General features: G+C 40.6%; 1 protein-coding gene across 5 annotated transcripts in view; it reads right to left on the bottom strand.

The window, feature by feature from the left end:
* C4BPA (complement component 4 binding protein alpha) overlaps positions 1-3883 on the bottom strand; it is a 33420-nt gene extending 29537 nt beyond the window's left edge. For 2 of the 5 annotated variants that reach the window (XM_014591855.2, XM_014591854.2), the window contains exon 1: positions 3729-3883. The gene's annotated coding sequence lies outside the window, so the exon portion shown is untranslated. Of the gene's footprint in view, positions 1-1999; positions 2104-3389; positions 3528-3728 lie in introns of those variants that run through there. The other 3 variants (XM_014591856.2, XM_014591857.2, XM_014591858.2) reach the window with 2 other exon arrangements.
* Between the last annotated feature and the right edge of the window lie 6409 nt (positions 3884-10292).

Raw genomic sequence — 10292 nt, 5'->3', positions numbered from 1 at the left:
AGGTGGGTTAGTTATTTCACTCTCTTTGCCTCAACCTCACACCAAGGCCACAGCCACAATGCAGGGACAGAGGAAGCAGTGTGGCCAGAACTTGAACATGAGCTCTGGACTCAGATGCAGATTATGTGGGCTTGAATCCTGGACTTACCACAGGGTAACTGTGTGCCCACAGGTAAGTTACTTAGCCCCTCTGCGCCTCAACTTTCTCTTTGATAAATAAGAATGATAACTGCTGAGCTGAGAGGGACTTGGCATGGTAACATGGATGTCACAAAGTAAGCATTCAGAAGAAATATTAGTGCAGAGTTTGACAGAATTAGCATCAGAGTGACACCCTGTCAAAAGCAAAACTCTCGGAAATCACAAACATCACTACAATTATTTTAAATTATATTAATAAGTGGGTGCATCACCAGGACAGCCAAACTGCGGAAAAAATAATGCTCCTGAGCTTGTGGCCAGAAGTTTCTGGCCTGGCCTCTGCTGTGGCCCTCGGTACAGTGAAACAGATACTTGGTGTCCCCAGGGACTGTCATCCTGGGAAGAACTCATCCGCATCCATCCTTTGATCATCAGACTTGAATCAGTCACAGACCCACAACCCCAAATGTCTCCTGGAGATATAAAAATGTGCATGCTCCAGAAACTCAATTGTTAATAATTATCTTATTCTTCCCTATTCTCTCTCACATGTAAGTTTTAAGCCACTCTGGCCTGTCCTCTTTACTCTGGTCGTTAACTAATAAAATTCCGTGCTTAGATCTTATAACTACAGGCCTTTATAAAATCAGTGAAAGAAATCTTGGGTAAATAAAGAAGAATTTTTTTTTTTCTCCTGCAGCTGCAGAAAAGCAGATAGTATACTCATAATAAAACTGACCTTACAACACTTTTTTTAAAAAAATTATTTTAATTTGACCAGAGAGGGGCAGTGTGTGTGTGTGGTGTGTGTGTGTGTGAGAGAGAGAGAGAGAGAGAGAGAGGAGAGAGAGAGAGAAAGTGAGAAAGCAAGTCGCCAGACCCAGGAATCGAACGGTGATCAGCCATGTGGGAGTCCTGTGCCCTTAACCACTACACCACCTGCCAGTCCCATAAGTGCTAATTCTAACAAATAAGTGCTTCATGGACTTAGAGATTGCTGCTCAGTCACTTGAAAATAACCGTTAACCTTGGAAAAACTGCAATTCTGATTGGTTTTCTTAGCAAATGGTTTTTTGTTTGGGATAATATTTAAATAAACATTTCTGCTTTCTGAAAGTTGTAAGAACTTGTTAATTTCCTTTGCCAATCTAGAAATAATTTATTACACTTTCTTCTTTACCTGGGATCCTGAAAGCAAACTGTTGGATTTCTTATTTAAGTAAAACAAAACAAAGCATTTTTTTCAATGTAAGCCATAATTTGAAAGATTCAGATCAATATTTCCAACTACCCCATTTTTATCTCCCAGGCACCTTGGATCCAACATATCTCAAACTAAATGCACCGTCTTCCTCCAACACTACTTGACCTCTGTGCTTTCTGCCTTGGCCAATCTCCACCCAACCTCCCAGACTAGAAACATGAGTCATCCTTACCTCCTCTCTTGCCCCCTCTCCAAGTTCAGAGTTACTCAATCTAAGCATGTTGGCCATAGCAGCAATGTTAAAATCTTCCACTTTCCTACGCTCACTTCCATATCCCGGCTTAGGTCACCATATTTCTTTCACCCCACCATAGACCACTGTAAGAACCACCAAGCATTGGTAAGCCAGAGTCCAAGTTGATGCTATTATATTTCTTAAAAAGCAATTGAGATGTTACTGCTCTGCTTGAACGCTTCCATGGTCTCCATTTCCCACAGGTCCCCACAGCTCTCCCAATGCTCTCCCTCCTTTTCATTCAGAACACTCCTCTGACCACATGAAAGTCCTTACCTTTCCCTAAACTCATCCTGGATTTTTTTAAAACACCTTCAGGCATTTGCATATTATTATCTCTTGAGTGTAAATGCTCTTACCTCCGACCTCTCTTTCTTTCACTGTCCAGATGGACTGTTGCCTCCTTGGTGAAGAATTGCCTGACTCCAATGAGAAGTGCCAGTGTCTTTCTTGTACGCTCACCTAGTACTTTGCTGACCTTAATCGTAACACCACACAGTGTTGTAACTATTTACTTTTGCATCCTGAAACAGATCACGGGTTCCTTGAAGATGAAAGAAGGTATTTCTTAACTTTCTATCTCTAATCTCGTATTGTAACTGGCATGTAATAGCTATCCAATAAATGTAAAAGGAATGAAACTCCATTTAGTTTTATCTTCAGCATGAGAATAACTGTCCCACTAAGGACCAGATGAAAATAATGTGCATGACAAAGTGTTTTGTCTCATTTGTAGAGAGAGAATGTGGTGATTGGACTTCCTTGGGAACTCTCCGGATGCTTCGCAACTCACTGGTTTGGTTGCAGCATTTGCAGTCTACACTGTGTGTTCCCTCACAAAGAACTTGCTCAGAACTCAGCCAAACACAGAGCTGGGACTTGTGAGTTGAGGTAACCTGAGTTTAAATTTCAGCAACACCACAATCTAATTCTGTGATCTTGAAGACACTGTATTGCTTTCCTAAATCTCTCATCTCTACAACGATGGTGTTAAACTGAGATGATCTATTTTATTCCCTACAAACTCTGCAGTTCTGTAACTACTCTGTGAAAAGCTGAGACTAGCACATGCCCTTATATTTCAGTGAGATTCTCACCTTTCAGTTTCTATGAAAATACAACCAACTCAGGAACTGGAGTCAACATGGTGGGTCTCTTGACTATTAGCACTTGCCAATGCACATTGGGAAAATCCTCAGTCCCCAAATTTCTCCTTTCCTTCGAGATTACTTTTGAAGTGAATGTATTTATTTTGTCTAAATTCCCTTTTTAAAATTCAGATGCCTCTAGAAAGTAGCATATTTCAGATACTTATAGCACTGGGAAGATAGTAAAAGTATGGCAAATATCTTTTCAAATATTTTTCTTGAGTTTCAAGTAGTGTCTCCTTCCTTATGCCTGGACTCTCAACCATAGCACTTGCAAATTTCAGAAAGAACTTGCTTCTGTGCTTTCCCTTCCTGCCTTGAAAATCCATCAGCTCCTTCACTCTATAGAGTCATATGACACATTCGAACTATGTCTACGTTTAACACAAACCTACTTTGATGTTTCTGCCTCTGTATACTCAACTTTTCATTCTCCTCAAACTACCATATTTAGGGATAGAAAAGGAATCAGCAACAAATGGAATGAATAATGGAAGAAATTTGCAGCGTTCAATTAAATCTCCAAAGTAATTGGACACAGTTTCAGAAGAAATGATGAAAAGCAAGTCTCTTCTGAATCTCACTGGAAAGTCTGACTTACCTCTTGCTTCTGCTCCTGCCGGTGGGGAGATGGTGAAAGGTCAACTACCAACACTCATCGTTTGATACCATTACAAGAACAACATTTTACACTTCTTTTCTGTTTCAGTTCATTTAACTAGTATGCATTATTAGTCTCCTATTTATAATAAAAAATCGAGGCACAGAAAGATTTCAAAGTACTTTTCAAGTCACACAGCCCCCTAATGCAGTACTTCTTTTCTTCTGAAAGCACCCCTAAGTTTTTGTCTTGTCTTCATCCTTCTCATTCTACACCCTCTAAAGGGTAAAACCACCAACCTTTCCTCAGAGTACCCCAAGTACTCAGTAGTCCACTGACCTGAAATAGCTGAGGAAGAAGGAGAAGACTGTGATGCTGTCTTGTGTAGTTTCTTAAGGAAGAGGACTGCCTTGATTTTTATAGTTCTAGTTCCTCCCCAGATCAGAGTTTATCGTAATACCCTGAATTTGGCTAGTAATTGTCCCATCAAAAAGTCCCTGAATTCCAGCCATGCGGTTGGCTGATTAGGGACAGCTGGATGGAAATGGATGGACAGAAACTCCAGTGGTCCAGTAAATGATTAACAGAAGAAATAAAGCCATAGTGTTTACCTAATCTCCCTCTCTTCAATAGTCCTCATTCTTGATAATATGTTGCAATTGTTTATTTTCTCCTGTGCCAACCATTTCCCCTAAGTGAAAAGGTAAATTGAATTTGATGCCAGAATGGTTTTTTTTTCTTTTCCCTAGATGTCAGAGGATAATGCAAAATACAATCTAGCTAGTTGGTAAACCTTGCATTCTGCAAGATTCAAACAAGCTCCACAGAAAATGATCCACTTTCCATGACAATAGGTCCGGCAAGCTTTTTTGGGACTCAAGATAGATGATCTTTTCCTGAGCTGGTCTCCATCCCACCCTAAGGATGGAAAAGGTGGGAAATTTAGCAAGCATTAATTGAGTTCATTTTATGTGCTGAGTTGCCTGGAACATACTCAGAGCTCAACAAATGTTAACTACTGCCACCACCACCATCACTACATGACAGACTGCAAAGAGCCTTCAGAAGTTGGTCTCTTATTGAGCATGCTCAGAAGAATGCAATGGAAGGCCAGTCATGGTTGTCTTCACACAGGTCTAAGAACCCTAAGCCCTGACATTGTCCAACTAAGCTAATAATCCAAAAGCTTAAGATTTGTATATGCAAGAGATTGCTATCAAAAGGCAGTTTTCTCATGCCAGAGGTTAAGGCAGCTGGATTCCAGATGGCTGACTGTGCGTGTGAGGTGGGTGTGAGTGCATGCCCAAAATCCCCAGAAAAGAATGAAGAAGAAGGGATTCAGCATGGCCATTCCCCCGGGAGGTGATTTCTCACTTTCCCTCCATCTCTGTCTCTGTCTGTCTCTCTCTGTGTCACTCTCTATTTCTTTCCAGTGAGGACACGTGCCCTATAGCAAAAACTAAAATAAATAATTTCTTTTTTTGGAGAGGTTTTCACAACAAGGCGTGTGCGCTTGCCAGACAGACAGAAAGAGACATAGAGACAGAAAGCGAGAAATCACCCCCCAGAGGGGATGGTCACACCGCAATCCATTCTCCTCTATTCTCCTCTTGGGATCTTGGGCACGCACGCACACGCGCCCGGCGTGAGTTTTTTAAGCCACCGGGTCTGGGATGCGAACCATGGTCGATTACGTGGGAATCCAGCGACATAGCCATTACACTAACTGCTGGTTCCCAATGATTTCTTAATAAAAAAGGCAATTCTCCCTGGAAACTCCTCTTACTCTGGAATAATCATAAGAAATGCTATAAAAAATCATAAAGGAAAGAATTAAACCATAGGAGATTGGGTTAATCAAGGAATTTTTTACAACAGATGTAAGATTTTGGTTAGACTTTGAATAAAATTCAAATGAAGTAGAAATTATTAGATGAAAGTGAGAAGGATATTAGAGGTAAGGAATATATGGGCTAGTTTACAAAGGTGAGAAATTGATTTGCCAGGAATGATCGTAGGGGAAGAGTCCAGTTCATGCAAAGTCTTGAGAGCTAAGTAGAGGAAATACCACCTTTAAAGTTGGGTCTTTTAAAATAACCATGTCCCAAAGTATTGGAGACATTTACCTTCCACAGAGGCTGCTGCAAATTTTTATTCCCAGATTACAAAATTGTCTTATTCTTAGGAAATTATCTTATCTCCTATTTTACTAAAAAAAAAAAAAATCTGCATTAGTTTCTTCCTGTCAAATTTTCTCTCCTTTTCACCCCGGATTCAGAGAAGTGTTTCTTCGTTCCCATTTCATTTTCAACATGTATTTCATCCTGAGATTCTCCCATAATTTTGCCAAAATGTCAAATTCCCTTTCTTCTTTTTTTTTAAATAGTTTATTTCTCCCAAGACACACACACACACACACACACACAGCCTAAACAGGGTCTTCACACCCCATCTAACCCCAGTCTCAGACACCCCAGATCACAAGCACATGAGTGACTACTAGGGAGGTCCAGGGATGTGAACCTAAGACCTTTCTATGTATATCTGGTTGCATTACTGTTGCATCCCTGCCTGGCCCCTTACTTTTCGTTTTCAGTGAGATGCTGAGCTCTGCAAAGTTGTAGCCTTATGCTTCCTACCTACTCTTTTTCCTTTTTTAAAAAATTTATTTATTTTTCATTTCATTTTCTTTTATACATTCAATCACATTATTATTTACTCTTTTTCTTTAATCACAGCCTCTGTTGCCTTCCAGTCTGGTTTTTACCCACCCTTCTATTGAGCCATGTCTCTGAGGCATGCTCTTATATCCAAATTGAATTTTTAAATTCAGTTTTAAAGGATTTCTCTGCGCCCTTTGACACTGCTGTTTTCTTTCCAAAATCCTCTTTCACAAATTCCCCTTCCTTAGTTATCGTTACCTCCTTTTTCTCCTTCTCACTTATAAATGCAGATGTATCCCAGGGGCTCCTCTTTTCTAAATTTTTCTTTTCCCACTAAATTTTTCTTTTCCCAACTTTAATAACTTTACCTACTCTCGTGTCTTTAACTATTCCTCCTCAAAAACCTGCCCCATACTACATCATTATCTCTGATCCCCCTCCTGAACTTGAGGCCCACAGTTTTTCTTGCACACTGGACATCTCGCAGGCACCTCACGGAGCATCCAAAGAGAAATTTCTCATTTTCTGTTCAGAAGCTTCTCCTTCAGCTGCCGACCTTACTTGAGTTCCCAGGGATGGCATTTTAAACTCACCTTTGCGCTCCTTCTCTCCGTCACTCTCCAACGTTCCATCAGTGGCCAAGTTGTTTTGTGATGTCTCCTGTATCTGCTGCTTCCCACTGCCATCAGATCAGCACAGGTGGTAGTTGTCTCTTGGATGGACAGACCATTGCGGTAGCCCTTTTATTGGTTTCTCTGCCACAATTCTTTTCCCACTTCAACCAGGACTACTACACATGTTGTGAAGGAAGTATTCTCCTATGCTCAATCTAAGCACTTCCATGGGCTAGCCCTGTAGTGTGGCTGTTAGCTGCATGCATGAGGAGTCAGATCCCACATGACTGACCACAATTCAAATCTCAACCCCAGTGGCTTGAAAAGCACATTATGCATGTGTATGTGAGTGTCAAAAATCCTGGGGGAATGAAGAAATGGAGGAAAGGACTGCAGTGTGACTATGACTCACTGAGAGGGTTCTCTCTTTCTCTGGCTCTCTCTGTCTCTGTCTCTCTCTGATGCATGTGCACTGTGACAATAGAAATAAATAAAACATAGAAAGTCTTTCATATCTACTAACTGCCTAGCCAAATAAACAGGCATTCAAAACCTTCCATAAACTGTATTATCCTATTTTCCAGCCTTCTGTCACCATTTCCGCAGGTTCATCTAGGCCAACTCAGGCTATGTGCTGTTCTCTAAATATGTCCCATCTTCTCTGCCTCTATGCTGTGCTTTTTAAACTATTATTATTAGGGGGACCAGCAGTTGGCGTAATGGCTATGTCGCTGGACTCGCATGTAGTTGACCATGGTTTGAGTCCCGGACTCCGTGGCTTAAACTCATGCAGGACACATGTGCGTGTGGGCCCAAGATCCTGAGAGGAGAATGGAGGAGAAGGAATTGCAGCATGGCCATCCCCCCTGGGCAGTGATTTCTCACTTTCTGTCTCTCTGTCTCTCTCTGTCTTTCTGGCCAGCACATGTGCCCTATAGCAAAAAAAAAACTCTGAAAAAAAAAAAGTAAAAAAAAAAATTATTAGGAGTTTATTTCAAAATATTAAAGAACTGTAAGAGAATAAATACCTATAGTTTCACCATTCTAGGGCAACTATTCTCATCTGTGCCTATTACTATCTGGTCCTTTCCTTGAGAATAAATGTTTACATAATGCAATCATAAAGTATTTATTAGTAATTATTCTCTTGGGTTGTCAGAAAAGTCCTGATGTGTTTTTGCATAGAAAAAAATATGTCATGATTTTTCTGACAACTCAATATATTTACCTAAGATTAGATTGTTAAAATTACCTGTTTCTTTGCAATATCAATGTAAAAGGCGACACTGCATTTGATGTATCATAATTTATTTAAAATTTTACTGACATTGGATATTTCAAACATTCACAAGGTCTTGCTGATATAGACAGTTATATCAGCAAGATATAACATAACTTCAAACTGAAATAATTTTTCTCCAGTTAGATTAACCATGGGAGTGGATTTACCTAGAAATTGTTTGTTAAAGCTTAGGACTCCTACTCCATTTGTTAAGTCTGCTTTCTATTAGAATGTCTTTCTTCTTAATATTCATTGGTAAATCTTATTTTCAAAGGTCCAAATGAGGGGCCAATAGGTGATGTGGTTGCTAAAGCACTGGGCTTCCACATGACTGACCATGTTTCAAGTCCCAGACATGGTGACTTGAAAATCACGTCAGGCATGTGCATGTGTATGCCCAAAATCCCAGAAAGAGAATGTAAAAGGGATCACAGCTTGGCCATCCCCCTAGAGGGTGAATTCTCACTTTTCCTCTCACTGTCTCTCTCTCTCTCTTTCTCTTTCTGATGAGCCCATGCTTCTTACAGGGAAAAAAAAAATACCTTTAAAAATAAGCAAATAAAATAAAAAAATAAATAAAGGCCCAAATAACCGTGAACTTCTTTCTTGACAATTTTCATGCCACCACGTCCCAAAGGAGGTGATTCTCCTCTCATCTGAGCTCCCACAGCTCGGTGTTCTCTGCAAGGCATCTGATGATGTTCTCTGCAAGGCATCTAGTGCACTCTGATCACCTGAAACAATGTTATGTGTATACACGTCTGTATGCAACTAGACTGTAGGCTACTTAAGAGCCATGTCTTATTCTCCTTTGTAACTTCACCTGGATATTTTCTGTTATTTCAAACTGTCTTATGTACGTTGGTTATACTGTATCCAGATTTCCTTTGCGTTTCCCTTGGGGGTTGGTGTCAGTGATGAGAGAAACTTGACATTATCAGCTCAATATGAACCTTGATAGAAATTTGCTGGGGTCCAGCCTCGGCGGGGGTGGGTGGTTGAGACTCATACACAGGAAGGCAACACAGGTGATCAGGAACAGAAATTAGACTGAGACCTCATTGCTCCTTAGCATGTTCTCAGCCAGCCACAGCCAGAGCCAGCTCCAGACTGCAGCGCTAGTGGCTATCAAACACACGTATTTATTGAGGGATGTTTTACAGGAGTAGGAGGGGTGAAGGGAAATAAAAGATTTACTCTATGAAACAAGGAATTCAAAGCACAGGAACAGTGATCATAAAACATGATGTCTGTCTTGTTTGAACAGGTGAAGCCAAACACAGTTCTCAGAATGAAGGAGTCTTATTTGTCTGGTACATTTTCTTCTTCAGTCTTGATTACCAGATGGGGTCTTTTGAAGAGGGGGCTTGCAGGGAGTTTGATAACTTCAGTCCCAGGTCAGCTTGATAACTTCAGTCCCGGGCTAGGGTGGCAACATTGCTGGTTACAAAGGCCTAGATAGAAATCTTGTCTTGTTAAGTAAAGACACAGTTAATATATGGACTATCTATATTACAACTAAAGAGGGTGAGCCTATTACCCATATGGGAAAGGAAGATGATCTTGTAGCTCAGGAGACAACACGGGATGTTTTATTAGCAGTTTTTCATAGTCAACAGCACATAGATGAGAAACTCTTTGTAGTTGAAAACTACCCGTTGCTTTAGATAAGAGCTCCCAGCTAAGATAGTTCATCTTTCTCCGGAGCCTTTAGGTTTGTTCATCCTGTCATCGCCAGCCAGGCTTGTTTCCTTTCTTTATAAACCCGTGGGTTTCTGTATTTTATTTGCTGAGTCTGTCAATTAGTGAGTTCTTTTGTTTTATCTCTGAGTCCCTGTTATGTAGTGAATAAGCTGACTTTGGCCTAGCATGAGTTAACTTTGGCCTGTAGCTTTAACAAGGGGTATTTACATAAAACTAGCCTTAAACTGTTACTTATGCTAATTTGGCTTATACTCATTTAACCTTAACATATGTTAATTTTGGCTTAAAACATACGGGTGGGGGCGTCTCAAACTTTCTGGCCCTAGTGTCTTAGGAAACCACATTCCTACAATATCACTAATTGGCTTTATTGTAATGGTTGGGGGTGATATTTTACCCTTGCAGGTATCGTAATAACAGTAAAGCTCACGGCAGAGAAATTGAGTACAGGCCAATACAGCAACACAAGGGGGGCTCGTAAACTGGGCCTTGCCTCGCAGTTTCTTCCCAGTCCAGGCCTTGCCTTAGACATGGGAGGCAGCCTCTTTACCAGTTTGTGTTGTCTGCATGGCACTGTCAGAAATTCTTAGGTATTTTGTTTCTTCTGCCCTTTAAAAAAAGAAGAAAATATGGGGACCAG

The sequence above is a fragment of the Tupaia chinensis genome, unplaced genomic scaffold (genome assembly GCF_000334495.1).
Source record: "Tupaia chinensis unplaced genomic scaffold, TupChi_1.0 Scaffold000627_1, whole genome shotgun sequence".
Taxonomy (NCBI): domain Eukaryota; kingdom Metazoa; phylum Chordata; class Mammalia; order Scandentia; family Tupaiidae; genus Tupaia; species Tupaia belangeri.
This window is presented reverse-complemented; position numbering and strand designations above follow the sequence as displayed.